The sequence below is a fragment of the Vombatus ursinus genome, unplaced genomic scaffold (genome assembly GCF_900497805.2).
Source record: "Vombatus ursinus unplaced genomic scaffold, bare-nosed wombat genome assembly UNPS02009770.1, whole genome shotgun sequence".
In the NCBI taxonomy this organism is placed as follows: Eukaryota; Metazoa; Chordata; class Mammalia; order Diprotodontia; family Vombatidae; genus Vombatus; species Vombatus ursinus.
In genome coordinates, this window is record NW_020949548.1 from 3,516,001 (window position 1) to 3,532,337 (window position 16,337).

The 16,337-nt window shown below is 36.5% G+C and overlaps 1 long non-coding RNA gene across 1 annotated transcript; it reads left to right on the plus strand.

Annotated features, from left to right (window-relative positions):
• Window positions 1–801: 801 nt before the first annotated feature.
• Window positions 802–13,662, plus strand: LOC114036195. The gene is made up of 3 exons (XR_003568307.1): window positions 802–1,473; window positions 6,891–6,987; window positions 13,309–13,662. It is a non-coding gene; the product is annotated as an uncharacterized LOC114036195 (long non-coding RNA).
• Window positions 13,663–16,337: the final 2,675 nt, after the last annotated feature.

The window sequence follows — 16,337 nt, forward strand, 5'->3', positions numbered from 1 at the left end:
CTCTCTCTCTCTCTCTCTCTCCAAAGATCTCAGGATAAAATCCCTAGATGGTCCAGATGGAACTCATAGCTCTCTGTTTCAGAAAACTATTATTCATGGTTAGACATATCCAAGATTCTCTCTGGGTTAGAGAGGAAATGAATTAGAGGTAGAATAAAAAGTGAGCTAAGGAATGAAAATGATATTTTTCTACTTATGTAATGACCCTGGTTGGTCTTCTCTTTATGAAGCCTTCTGACCTTATCTAAGTTAATATTTAAACAGTATACACATGGTTAATTGTCAGGCCTTTGCAATTTTTTTAAGGATCAACATGGCCTTCCAAAATCCAGTCTATCTGCCATCATCCTTAATCAGAGGTACAAAACAATGATCATAGACTTAGAATTACAAGGGACCTAATAGGTGATCAGTGTAATCACTCTAATTTTACAATGAGAAACCTAAGGCTTAGAGAAGTAAAATGACTTACCCAATGTCATCTAGACAGTAGACATCAGAGAAGGACCCAAGAAAGGGTTAAATATAGTCTCTTTGGACTCATTTCAATTTCCTGGATACTCTATTGCCTGCAAGTTTGTGCCTGATAAATTTAACACTGGGCCTGAGTCCCAACCATTTTTCAGTGTTGAGAAATTTTTTTAATGTGGTTTTCTGAGTCCATCTTCAATTTCCTGTTAAGGGCAACTGGGTTAGAATACTAATTTCTAGGTATTCACTTGGAAATAGAATGCTTTAAAAAATCAGTTTAAATGCCCTGTTCAATGAATTCTTTCCATTTTTCTGCAGCTGTCTGGTCTTCATTATCAGAATTCCTCATAAACATAACAAGGATATGTGTAATCTAACCGTGTCTTTTTCTGCGTTTATCATGCTGAGACTAAATAATAACAACCAAAAAAGCTTTCCTCCCAGAACCTCCCCTTGTGGGGTTTCACAGTGGGGCCCATGCTGTCTAAAGCCCTTATTTTGACAGATAATTAATTTTCCCTTGCTACCCTGACAATACTTAATGAAAGAGATGCTTAAAGTCCGGTCATCCAAAAGAGAAACAGATGTGTTTCTACAGCACGCTTACTATCTGCAGGCTCAGGCAGTAGCCGCAAAACTACCTTGTAGAATTGATGCCATGCTTTATCATTCTCCAGGTCTTGCTGGGCCAGTGCCTAAGAAATACGGAGAAGACCCTTTGCTCATTTAAAGATTGCATCTCATAGAGAGCTGTGGCTATCAGAGAGCTAAAACTCCCATATGCAATTACCAAGAAGGCTGACTGTGAATGCCACCTCCCTTCTCGGACATCAGAAGATATTCTGGAGGGTAATATGGAATGGAATTCTGGTGTCTCCCTTTGTCTGTGACATGAGCTGTGATTTCATCAGTAAACAAGTCTTAGAAGAGGTAACTACCAACACCGATGACTACCTTCTCTGCAACCTGTGTCTTTGGAGGATCATTTAGAATGCTGAGAGGGTAAGTGATTTCCCAGGGTTACAGAGCCAGCAAGTGTGTGTGCATGTGTGTGTATGCACCTATGAGTGTATGTATGTTTATTGGGGAGGGGAGCTAGAAATAGGTCTTTCTCAGTACAAGGCCTACTCTTTCTCTAGTATGTCGTGCAGCTGGTAGAGTGCTATTGGGAGAGAAGAGGCATGGATTTATGGTGAGAGAGTTAGCCACAGAGAAAGTCATGGCATTGAGACCAACTGGCTATGTGACCTTGGGCAAATCACTTTACCTCTGTTCTCTTGATAATGTTCCAAGGTGAGAATGTACAGACCTACATTGTTAGAGGGAATTTCCTTACCCTGAGTTCAATATATCAATGAAATTACATGTGCCTATCCCCTATAATCTGTGATTTGCTAAATTGCAAAAAAAAAAAAAAAATTCCAAGGAATGCACAAAAACACATTTGGCACTGATGACTCTACATGCGTATGTATATATGTGCATGTGTAATCATAAACATATACATGCATATTTTTCAGAGGATAATTAAAATTAATTTTGTTGTCTCCTTTTAACATAATCTATGAAACAGCTAGGGACCTGGATTCTGGAAGATCTGAGCTCAAATCCAGATTCAGACAGTAGTTATGGGACCCTGGATAAGTCATTAAATTTTCGTCTACCTCAGTTTTCTCATCTATAAAATGGAGATAATAAAAGCATCTACCTTTCAGGGTTTTTGTGAAAACAAAATGAAATAGTATTTAAAAATCATTTTCTTAAACTTCAAAGTGCTATATGAATGCTAAGTATCATTGCTGTTGTTGTAGTTGTTATTGGTGTTTTTATTGTTGTTATCACTTAACTTCTGGAACCTCAGTTTCCATGTCTATAAAATTAACGTGAAGTGGTAGGACCAAATCACCTCTTTAGTCCTTCTTAGCTCTGTAATGATAATTAATTAATAATAATAATAGTAATGATGGTAATAACTAGCATTTATATAGCACTTTAAAGTTTGCAAAGAGCTTTACATATGTCATCTTGTTTAATCCTTATGACAAATTATCCATGATACATGTGGTATTATCTCCATTTTACAGGTGAAGAACCAGACACTGAAAGAGGTTGAGTGATTTGCCCAGGGTCACACAGTTATCAGTTGTCTGGGTCTGAGCCAGGATTTGAGCTCAGATATTTCTGACTTCAGGTCTAATATTCTACCTATGACCCAATGATTTTATGTGTGTTGTGCATGTATGCAAGCCTGTACGTATATATGCATGTATATAGACAATCCGCACACATAAACTATACACGTGTATGTGTCTATATATATATATATATATATATATATATAGACACATATCTATATCTGTCTATCTGTCTGTCTGTCTATCTATTCATCTATCTATGTATTTGTGTATGTCATGAAAGGCAGTTAAATGACTCGGTCAATAGAGCACTGGGCTGGAATTAGGAAGACCTGAGTGGAAATCCAGCCTCAGACACTCACTACTTGTGTGATCCTGGGCAAGTCACTTAACCTTTGTTGGCCTAATCTGCTGGAGAAGGAAATGGCAGACCACTCCAGTATATTTGCCAAGAAAACCCCTTATAGGGTCACAGAATCAGAACTGAAGGAACAACTGAACAACAGTCTATATCACTATCTAAAAAGCATTATACATTACTTGGGGATCTTCTTTTTTTCCCATTTAGCAGTTCATAAATATTATCACTTAAAAAAGGAGATGCCAGAAGTCTACTTCCTATTGTATTCTTTTCTTGTCTTCCTGCTAAACTACCCTATTTGTTATTCACACTATATGATGTTCTGTCTTCCACTTCTGCATCTTTGCAAAGGTTGCCACCTTTGACTAGAATGCTCTTCCTCCTCACCTCCATCTCTTATCTTCCCTAGCTTCCTTCAAGGTTCTGTTCAGGTAATACCTTCCTCAAAATTATACACACAGGTATACATATTTAAAAAAAGTATATAAATATACACTCATATGAATTATATCTGTATTCATGTTTATCTGAGAAAAGAGCCTGGGGTCTTCATAAGGCTTCCTTTGAAGTTGTATCTCTTATTTGCAACTAGTTCTCAGGGATGCTTTTAGTACAAAGGAACTATCACTCTTCTTCTACTTTATTTTTTTTTCAGTTATGGTCATGCTTTGCTCATTCTAGCTCATGTTTATATAACAATTCTGTTAGATGAAGAAATTGAGAACTTAGGAGTTGTAGCATCTTGTCCATGGTCACACAGGTTTCAAATCCAGGTCTCATCTGATTCAAGTGCTATTTTCATTACACCACTCTGCCTATTTCTTAGAGACTTTATTAAATCTTTATGATTTCATTGGTCAAAATTAGAAACGCCAGTTGTCTCCATCCCTTAATGCATTTCTATTTTAAGTAATTTTACCACTATATGCCTGCACTCTCATGTTTGAAACCTCCAATTTTCAACCAGTTAATATTACGGTGATCAAGAATTAGTCCACCAAGAGATTGTGTGCCAGTTGTCCTTGGACCATTCCAGGTAAGTCCAGAGAATTTCAACATTTGAGTATGTGGAAAGTGAGCTACTCTTTAGCTATGATAATTCTATCAATCCACGTACTACATGGCAAAAGAACTACCATTTGAATTGGTAAAGGGTATACTCATATCGATGAAATCTCAGATCAGCAAACAATTAATCACCAACTCATTGAATGATAGGGTCTTAGAGTTGGCAGGAAGCTAATAATTAATCTAGTTCAGGGGTGGGGAACCTGCAGCTTCAAGGCCATATGTGGCTCTCTAGATCCTCTAGTGCGGCCCTTTGACTTAATCCAAACTTCACAGAACAAATCCCCTTAATAAAATTTGTTCTGTAAAATTTGAACTCAGTCAAAAGGCCACACCCAAGGACCTAGAAGGCCACATGTAACCTCAAGGCTGCAGGTTCCCCACCCCTGATTCCAGTACAATCCATACCTAGACAACAATCCCCTGTGGGTATATCCAATAATTGGTTACCTAATCTTTACTTGTAGACATCTCATGAGGAGAAACCTACTATTTCCCAAGGCAGCCTATTGTACTTTTGTGTAGCTTTAATTATTAGGAAATGTTTTATGGCACAAAATCAATTTCTGTCTCCCTGAATCTCCCATACATGGCTCCTGGCTTTGCTCTCTAGGGCCAAACAAAACAAATCTAACCCTCTTTCTGAACAAGCCTTCAAATCTTTGAAAATAACTATCATTTCCCTGCTTAGCATAGGGTTTTCTGGGTTAAATATAACCAAGTATTTTTTTTAAAAAAAGTCTTATATGCCATTATCGCAAAGCCTTTTCCCATACATGTTGTCTTCCCACAAATGTTCGTCAGCTCATCAACGTCCTTTAAAAAAATCCATTGCCTCAAACTAAACAAAATACTTTCAGATTTGGTCTCACTAGGGCAGCATACCACAGGATTCTGATGTCCTGGACTATGCATAATATACACCACATGTGAGTACTGTTTCTGATTTTATCACCCGTTAGCTAAAAAAATTAAAATGCTTACTAGCATAATGATGTTTTCAGTCTTTTGACAATGGCACACTGAAAAGAAGGAAGAATGACAATAGGATGGGGACCTGAGCCATAGAGACTAAATTGCCACATAGGTAAGATAGAGCCCAGGAAAGCAATGATGGGGAATGGAACATTTCAGTGACAGCTAAGGTCTTCAAGATTAAATATGACCAGGCATTGGTCAGAGTGCCCCGTTTTGTTATATACCCACATATATGCATATATGCTTGGAAATATACATATATGTGCATATAATGTAAATTGTGTTTATCTGTGTATGTGTGTATGCATGCTTGCATGTATGTATGTATGTATATATGTGTGTATACAATCTCAGAGAGCAGCTTTTCCAAACAAGGGATTTGGTTGATGCAGTCATTCCTTTTCTTTAACATACTCCTTTGCTCTCTCTGCCATTTTCACTCCCTCTCAGAGACATTTTACACACATACCTCTGCATTTCCTTACAGATAGCCCAGGATGTTAATCTAAGGTGACTATATCAAAAGAAGAAGAGAAAGTCAGCATTGTATTACTGCTCTCCCAACCCTAACATAGTGTTTTGGAAGTATCTTCAATCCTGAAAATTTTTATTTCTGTCACCAGTCCTAACTTCTCTCTCTCTGTAAAAAGCCTCCCTTTCTTCATACACTTACTAAAAGTCCCCAAGTAATTATAACCCAGAATTTCCCCCTAAATTCTAGGAGGAATTGCTGGGGAATGGCTGAGTCTGCTTGTTTTTTGAAATACTAATGGCTCTTATTTTAGTTCTTTGAATACTCCCAAATCCCACTGACAGTTTCCCATACCCTGATGATGTGAAAAAAGGAAATGGGGAATAGGAGGGGTTTAGATAGGAGGGCACCTTTTTAACTCCTGCCCATTAAAAATGTAGACAATTGTTCAGGATTGAGAAGTTCCTCCTGTGATCTTCTGCCTATGCAACCTTTCCTCTTTTCCTTTATACCCTCATGTCATGATTTCATCTCTCCTCCTCTGACCATATGGACTTCCTATGTTGCACAAGTGCTGCTGAATGTGGCCTGAGGGGAAAAGTTGGAATTCTATCCCCCAACACAAGAACAATGGTTCCAGGTTTCTACCATTCCTTGATTAAAAAATAATTAACAACTTTCTATTTCTAGATGAAGAAATTTTAGGTTCCTTTGTTTGGCATTTAAAGTCCTCCAAAATGTAGCATCAATCTACTTTTGTATACTCACCTTAAATGACTCCATGCCTTACATTTTATACCAGCCGACTGGTCAGTAGGCCATGTGGACAGAAGGAGTTTTCTCGCCCTTGTGCCTTTGTTCTCATTACTGTCCTATGAGTCTACAAGGTCCCTTCCATCCAAAGATCATCTACTCCAATCTATTTCACTTCAGAGATGAGAAAATGAAGGCTCAGGGAGGGAAAGTGACTTAGAGTAATCAGAAAAGTCAAGAAGATTCTACCATGATACCTTTGACTCCAAAGGTAGCACTTTGATTTGCCATCTCTTTAAAGTGCCCACATTTTTACTGGGTAGTCTAGCTATCTCTGTGTGTTTCCCACTCTCTGTTTCCCTTCCCTCTCTGACTGAAAATTCCATGAGGGTGGTGATCTATGTCTTATATAAACTCTGAAGCTCTCCATACTAGCATAGTGTTTCTCTTATCGTAGAAGCTGAATAAGTGTGCCTTGTATTTGGATTAAATTTGAACCTCCAGTTAGAACTCAGAATGCCTTTTCCCAAAGAAACATTATTACGTGTTACAGACACATTACAGGATAGGGGATTAAATGCTAATGTTTCTTTTTACTGTTTATAGTCCTCAAAGTATATTCTACCAACCTTGGTCTCTTTATTCATACCAGCATGTAAACAGATGAACATGTCTCTGCAAAGGAACAAAGATCCAGACAGTTATAGGACAAAGAGAAAAGTAGCACCATCTGAAAATAAACAAGCCTGGTGAGTCTGTGTATTTTACTGCTCTGCGGGACTATTATTCCACTGCTCTGTTTCAATAAAGAGAATTCTGCTAAATTACTAGATGTTCCACTAAAGGTTAAATATGCTTTTTTGTTGTGGTTCTGGACTGGAAATCACCATATATGCAAAATCATTTCTATGGGGAAAATTCCTTCCTGCTTCCAAATCATCAGAAGTTAAGGAAAGTCCCTTCAGACAGTTGGATGGCACAGTGAATAGAGTGATAAGCCTGGAGTCTGGAATACCTGAATTCAAATTTTTCCTCAGACCCATACTTGCGGCAAGACCCTGGACAAGTCCTTCAACCTCAATTTGCCTCAATTCCCTCAACTGTAAAATGGGCATAATAGTAGCGCCTACCTTGTAGGATTGTTGTGAGCATCAAATGAAACAATATCTGTAAAAGGGTTAGCACAGTGCCTGGAACATAGTAAAGAACATAATAAACACTCTATCAATGCTTACTCTCTTTCCCTTTGGTCATTTCAGTCAGGTAGGCAGCAACTTGCCTTTTGCTATTATCCTCATCTATGTCACCATCTCTTTGGGTTTCTATTCTTCATCTTGATTAAGTATTTTGACTTTGAAAAGTTAATGCCCTATTAGGGTGTGTGATGAGGAGAGTAACATTCAAGATGAGGGAGGTGCTCATCCTGCTGTATTCTGCCCTAATCAGAGATCAGCTAGAATGCTGTATTAATTTCTGAGTGGGTCATTTAATGAATGACATGGATACAGACACATATGTACACATACACACATGTGTGCATGCATATACAGGCATAACATGTATACACAAGCATGTACAGCACGCATAGTATGTATATATACACATATGTGTGTGACATATACACACACTCTTCGAGATTGTGCATATCTGAAAATGCAAAAGGAAATCAGATAGCCCGGAGAAGCCTTGGAGAGTGGGGGATTAGGAGGGCAAAAGAATATTTACACTTACTTAATGGACTATTATATGGAAGAGATGTTAGAGTTGTCCTACTTCACCCTGGAGGGCAAAACAGGAAGAAATGAACAGAATTTACAAAAAAGAGGGAGGGTTTTGGCTTGATAAGAAGAAAGCTTGGTACCCAAAGGTAGGATGGGCTGCCTTGACAGGTAATAAATTCTCCCTCAGTGGAGGTCTTTGGGGAAAGGCTTGTTGATCATTTCCCAAGTATAACAAATGGAGTGTTTCTTTTTCAGTTGTGGATTGAAGTAACTTGCTTCTGAAGTCTCCTCCAAATCTGGGATTCTGGAATTTAATGATTCTTGTCTATTCTTCTCTTCATTGTGATCAGATCTTACTCTGGTTGCTTCCTTTACCCTTTTGTTTTATGCCTAATCAACATCTCTGTTTCTGTAAGAATAAAACAAAAATGTATCTAAATGCTAGGAAAAATCACCCTTTTTTAACTGAGCATGAGCTCTTTTCCTAACCCTTTAATTAAAAAAAAAAAAGAATCAAACTACTTTGTCTTAAATATGTTAGCCATTACCCTGCAAGTTTCCTGAGTGATTAAGCCTTTTAGCATAATTAGATGCAAGACCTATCACAGCATCCAGTGTATGGAGGTGATAGATATACAATAAATACAAATTAAAACACAAATGGGAAAAGGATTCCTTTGAAGGTGAAGTCAGTTAAAAACCATCTAATCTTCTGGAAGATTATATCTGTAGGTCTTAGAGCATATTGAAGACTTCACAAGGAGAAATTTCCACATAAAGACAAATATTTTGTGTTCCAGATGAAATCTTTTATGCTTTCTTCCAATTTAGCAGGGGCAGATCACGATTAAGCTCACACTGGCCTAAGCAGACTATAGTCATTTCTTGAAGTAAAAACTAAAGCCATTTTCTCCTTCATTGTTCAGAGAGAAATATCTTCCCAAACTGGAGTGTTCAGGATAAGTCTTGGTAATACCTTCTTTTGAATATATCCCAATTACTACACACCTAATTGTTTTCAGCTCTGCTGGTATAATTCCCTTTGACAGCCAGCTCTGAATGTTTAAGACTTTGAATAAAGAAGTTGTCCTAAAGAACTAAATGATAATGTTGGTCCTAGAGCTGCTTCTCACTTGTTGGGTATTCCTGGGCCCAGCCTTCTTGGTACCTACATGATCAGACAAGTCAGGCAATTTACCGAAGGAAAAAATTAAATCAAAATGGTCCGTGGGCAGGGAAGCCTAGAGTAACGGCCCAACTCTATAGGTGATATAGGGAAAATAACCCTAGAATCACAATATTTAAAAATTGAGAGGGAACCTACAGGTCATCAAGTTCAAACTATATATGAGATAAAATACTTGCTATAATCTACCCAACAAGCACTCATCTAGGTTCCACCACGAAGAAAGTGGAGGTTCTCCCTTCACGAAGGGAAAATCCATCAACTCTCAAGGCAACCCATTCCATTTTTGACAGTTCTAATCATTAGAAAGCTTTTTTTTTCCTGACATCAAGACTAAAATGACTTCTTTACAACCTCTACTCTCTGTTCCTGGTCCTGTTCTGGGTCAAACAGAATATTCTGAATCCCTTCTCAATTTGCCTAACATAGGGACCTCTGCATGGAACACATTTGGTAAAATTCTTATGGTTCTCATGGTACTGGTAAAATAAATAAGAGTTCTATCATCTGCATACAGTTGGTAATTGCCATTGTCTTAAGATTATGTCTAGACAATGACAAACCACTAACAGACTTAGTACCACACATATTTTAAAGTTTTATCATTACCTTTTGCTTTTATGCTATAAATCTCTCCTTAATCTTCCAGCATTGAATACTTCCTTGTAACAAGACAAAACATTTAAGCAAAGCTTATCTATGCAGCATCTTCCATTTCAGTGCCTTTATCTCCCGTGCTTAGAAAATATAACCTCCTCACTTCTGTTAGAAATCTAGTTTCCATCAAACTCAAACCTAGTACAATCATATGATACATGAGGCCATTCATGATCATAGTGCCTTCTCCTCAAATTTCCTCCTATTTATTTTTATCTGTCTTATACATATTTACATAAGTGTATCCCCAGTAGAATATAAATTCCTTAAAGGCAGGGAATTCTTAGTTCTTCTGTTTGTAACCATAGTGTCTACTTCAGTGATTGGCATAAAGATGCAGAACAATTCTTACTTGATTAATTGATAATGCATGCTATATTATGTGGGCAACTTGGTGGCACAGTGGATAGAGCATCAAGGACAGGGAAAACTTATTTGCATGAGTTCAAATCTGGCTTCAGACACTCATTAGCTGTATGAACCTGGGCATGTCACTTAACCCTGTTTGCCTCAATTTTCTCATTTGTAGAAAGGAAATGGCAAACCACTCCAGTATCTTTGCCAAGAAAACTCCAAATTGGATCACAAATAGTTGGATGTGATTGAAACAACCGAACAACAACAAAACAACACGCCATATCACATTTCAACAATCCCCGTCTTTCTACTGAAAGATATATTTCCTTTGTCATCTTGTCATTTTTTTAGAACCTGAGATTGTTCATTACATTTTATTAATTTGAATGCTTTATAGTACTATTATCATTTACACTATTGTACTCATACATATTGTATTCTTGCTTTTGCTTTTTTATCTTTTTTTTTCTTTTTTTTTGCTAGGCAATGGGGTTAAATGACTTGCCTAGGATCACACAGTTAAGTGTCAAGTGTCTGAGGCTGGATTTGAACTCAGGTCCCCCTGACTCCAAGGCTGGAGCTCTATCCACTGCGCTATCCAGCTGCCCCTTTTTGCTTTCTCTTATCTATATAACTCCTAAGTCTCTACAAGTTTCTCTCCGTTCTTCACATTCATAATTTCTTATAATGTAACAATATCCGATTATATCTATATACCATAATTTCCCCAGCTATTCCACAAGAAGCAAATAGATGAATGAGCACCACTCTTGTTATCTTGTTTCCATGGTGTACTTTTTTGGGGGAGGGTATTTAAAAGTGCACTGAAATGAATATTTTTGTTATATATGGTAGGACATTTCTTTGTATTATTGATCTCTTTGGGGAATATATTCAATAGTATGATTTTCAATCAAAAAGTGTGAACTATTTTTACAAAATAAAAAAACTCATTAAAATCATTAGAAAGACTAGAAATAAATGGGGCTTTCCTCAAAATAATAAGTAGTATCTACCTAAAACCATCAGCAGCAATTATTTGTGATGCGAATAACCTGGAAGCCTTCTGAATAAGATCGGGGTGAAGCAAAGATGTCCATTATCACCATAATTATTCGGTAGTGTACTAGGATGCTAGCTATAGCAATAAGACAGGGAAAAGAAAATAGAGGGAATTAGAATATACAATGAGGAAACAAAATTATCTTTCTTTTTTTCTTTTTTTAAGGCAATTGGGGTTGACTTGCCCAGGGTCACACAGCTAGTAAGTGTCAAGTGTTTGGTCTGAGGCCGGATTTGAACTCAGGTCCTCCTGACTTCAGGGCTGGTGCTCTATCCACTGCACCACCTAGCTGCCCCCAAATTATCTTTCTTTGCAGATGATATGATAGGATACTTAGAGAATCCTAGAGAATCAACTAAAAACTAGTTGAAATGAGTAACAACTTCTGCAAAATTGCAGGATTTAAAATAAATCTATGCAAATCATCAGCATTTCTATACATTACCAACAAAATCCAAGAGGAAGAGAAAGAAAGAAAAAGTCCATTTAAAATAACTTCAGACAATAAAAATACTTGGGAGTCTTCATGCCAAGACAAACCCAGGATCTATATAAAGACAATTAAAAATGATTTTTTCCCCCACACAAATAAAAATGGAGCTAAATAACTGTAATAATATTCATTGTTCATGGGTAGGCTGAGCCAACATAACAAAAATGACAATTCTACCTGAATCAATTTACTTATTCAGTCCCATACCAACCAAAATGCCTAAAATTATATTATAGAACTAGAAAAAATAATAACAAAATTCATCTGGAAAAAAAGGTCAAGAATATCAAAGGAATCAGTGAAAATAGAAAATGAAAATGAAAAATATTTGATGGTATGTGGAAAAAATTGGGACACTAATGCACTGTTGGTAGAATTATGAACTGATCTAAGCATTCTGGAGAGCAATTTGGGCTTATGGCTATTAAACTGTGCATACCCCTTTACTCAGCAATACCTCTACTAAATCTGTAATCCAAAGAGATTAAAGTAAAAATGAAAGGACCTATATGTACGAAAATGTTTTTGGTAGCTCTTTTTGTGGTGGGAAACTGAAGGGCTTCCCATCAACTGGAGAATGGTTGAACAACTTGTGCTATATGATTGCGATGGAATACTATGGTGCTAGAAGAAATGATAAGTAAGAAGGTTTCAGAAAAACCTGGGAAGGCTTAAATAAACTGAATGAAGTGAGGAAACAAGCACTTATTAAGTGCCTACTATGTACCAAATACTGTGCTAAGAGCTTTAAAAATATCACCTCATGTGATAATCACAACAATCATAGGAGGCAGGTATTATTGCTATCACCATTTTACAGGTGAAGGATATTGAGGCAGACAGAGGTTAAATGACTTGCTTGGGTCATATATAGGGTCATCTAGCTATCAAGTTCTGGGGCCAAATTTGATTTCAATAAATGAGTAGGGGTGGAGTATGACAATTTCCCAGTAAATAGGACTACCTAATCAATTCAACAAAAACATTCTGATTAGGTTATAAATGAGCAATTAGTTAAAAAGATGATAGATAACACACAAGGGAAAGGGAAAGGGAAAGATTAGTATATTATTCTAGTATTTTAGTTTAGAAAATCATTTCAGGACAAGAAGAACATTGTGTATATATTTATGTATGTGTGCAGGCATGTATACACATATATAATGCTATATATATACATATACATATATGTTATGTGTAAACATATACAGAGAAAAAGAGATATGTGTATATCTCCTTGTTTCTCTCCTTGCTAATATCCTCGTGTAAACATGAAGTGACTTTACTCAACTTTAGAGCACACAGATGATATGTTTTCTCTTATCTGTTTCCCCTTTAGTTGTTCCCATGAATTATCTCCTCTTTATTTGGCATTCTGAGCTGCTTTTAACTATCATATCATTTTCCACGGGAAAAAAAAATGATAATGTGTATCTTGTTTGTACTTCAGTGAGAATAAGAGCCAAAGAGAAAGCACATCTTGGAGATGTTTCCCATGCATTTCTATAGTTACACCACACTTTTTTGGGACTCATAATCCTTTAAAAAAGATTTACTATGTGCATCATGTTCTTTTCCTTTTCTTTCTTTCAGAACTTCATCTACACTGAATGTAAGAGCAACAAGAAACGTAATTTTTAAGTCTCATCTTATTTTGATTTTAGGAGTCTCTATATTAACTTCTCTTTAAAACTAGAGACCTTTTCTACAACCCTGAACTGAATAATTAAAGTCACACTTTAGAGATAACAGCAATCTTGGAAAATGAATCAGAATCTTATACTCTTAGAGGTGGAAGGGAAATCACAGGCCAACTAGGCCAACTCATACCTAACTAATCTGGCCTTTCCCCAAGAAGCTCAAACGAGGCCTTGTTTTGACACTTACTGGCTCACTAAGAATATATGTCACTTATTCTCTCTGACTTGTGGTTTCCTTATCTATAAAACTGACATAATAACATTTTTGTTGTTTATAGAGGGAGTCCATTATACATTTATATAACTCTCTGCCTACAGAAGTTATTTTTTTTCCAATAATGTAAAGTCAAATTCTTCCACTTTTCAACTTCAACCCATTGATCCTGGTTCTGCCCTCTGGAGCCAAATATAACCAGCCTAATCATTCTTCTATATGAATAACATTACAATAATTGGAGAAGACCTGAGCTGGATATCTAAGATACTGATTGACTGTGTCACCCTGGGAAAATCACTTAACCACTCTCCACTTCAGTTTCATCATTTGTAAAATAAGGATAATAATAGTACCTATCACATAGAGTTGTTGTGAGAATCAAATGAGACAAGGTACATAAAACATGTTGCAAACTTTTAAGTGTTATATAAATAATAGGTGTTTGTTATTATTGTTGTTGTTATGATTACTATCCCGTAATTTCATCTTACTCATTTATAGATCAGGAAATGGCAACCTAGTAAGTTTAGGCTGCTTATCTAAAACAACACAGTTAGTATTATAATTGTTCAGGTAATTTTCATAAATGCAAAAATGTCAAAATCAAGAATGTTTTGAGTGCTTCCTATCCTCTAATGTCCATATCTTTGTTCTCCATCTTCTAGAAAAGATAGTTTCAGAGGAGAGATAGTATAAATATATCACCTCTAAGCCACAGGGTCATGTATTTCAATTTGGAAGCAGTGTTAGAGGCCAAACCTATAATTTTTATAAATGAAGAAACTGAGGCAGAGAGGCTCAAGTGACCTTCTCAGGGTCACAAAGCTAATAAATATCTGAGGCAGGATTTGAACACTGCTGTTCAAGTCCAGTATGCCATGCTAACATGTCATTGAATCATTCTGCAGACCTTTGTCCATATTTTCAAGCATAACATCACAAGTACTAAAACTTGACATCTCTAGAACACTTTAAGATTAAAAAAAAAACACTTCTATTAACTGTTGCTCTGTGAGGAAGGTAATGGAGGTATAGTTATTCCAGTTTTATGAATGATGAAACAACGACTAAGAGAGGATAAACAACTTGTACCAAATCAATGAGATAGGAAGTGTCAAGACAAGGTCTTGAAGGTCAAGCCTTTCTTCTTTTCCGTTATTTAGGGTTGCATAGTCACATAATTAACTGGTTCCCCTCAAATATGTTTGGAGGGGATAGTTAATTTTATCTGAGTAATGTTATTAAATGTTTTGAATGGGCAATTGGCCAGAAAGTGTAAAAAAAATGTTTTTCAGAACCTTAAAGCAGGATATGGTTATTAATAATGTTACCGCAAAACAACATTGTGACAATGTTCTGGCAGCGTGCTTTGTTTAAGGTCCTCCTTACGGCGTTTTCAGTGGTCATAGTGGCCAGAGGGAGTTGGCCCTAGAATTGGATACACCAAGGAGAAGGAAAAAAATTTTCTCATTCTGGGAATGTTTCTTTGCTAGGCATGGCCAATTCTCTGCTAGGCATGGTTGATTTGCTGTTGGCAGGAGGCCTACATGTTTGCTAGCTTTTTTGCTTCCAATTTGGAGAAAGAAGGAACAATTCTGAGAAGAAAGGGACAGTTCCCAGGGAAATGCTAAGTTCCCAGAGTTATCAATCAAGAAGGATTTTAAGATAGAGAGTTCAGCGTCATTTAATTAGTCATTCTGTGGTCCCGTTGTGCACATTTCCATGATCTTTTTTATCATTGTGCCATATTTTATTGATGTCCACTAAAAATTGCTCCCATGAAAGCATTGGTTGGTTTCCATTTTGCTTTATGTGGCAGACCTAACCACAAATTAAAATAAATCTCTATTTTGAGTATCTTGAGATGCTATAGCTGTGTTTTATAGTCTGTCAAAAACAATGAAGTCCTGCAAACAAAAGGGCACAGAATGATGATTCATCACACTGAAACTTTAGTCAGTTTGCTCGAGCTATAAGCCTTCCTTTTTCTCTCACCTGAAAGTGACTGATCATGACTGATCTCATTGTATTTTATATTCTTCCTATGCATTTATTATATTCCAATTGATGCAACCTCTAATGTTTAATCCTACTCTAGATTCCAGGATCTTTTGTGCTAATCAGTATTATATTTGTTTGGGTACCAGTTTTATCCCCTTCATTTGATGACAAAAACCAATTTGGTTTATTTATTTTGTTCCTCCCAAAGACATAGCACAGAACCATGAGATTTCAGGGATCTCTATTTAACATCAATAATTTCACATCTTGTTTTTTAGCTGTAGAATACCTCAAAAACCCTGGAAATGAGTGAAACAATTATACTTGAAGCATAATTACAAACCCTGAAAGAAGCAGGTGAATGTGTTAGAAAGAACAGTGCATTCAAAATCAGAGAGCCTAAATGTGAATCTCATCAGTCATTTATTAGCTGGGTGACCCTGAGCACGTTATGATATTTTTCTGTGGGTAGAATGTAGGTATTGATTAAATGACCTCTAAAATTCCTTCTAGCTCTAAATGTCAATGAACTATGTCTACACATAACCCTTATCTATTTTGGTAGAAGGTAGGTTTTTTATATTTATTTTCCTCATGTTTAAAATTAACATTGATTTTTAAAAGGAAAAAAATTTAATGACAAAATATGGCTGAATTCAGCAAATTATTTTTCTGTATAATTGGACCAGCCCATCAAGTTCTAA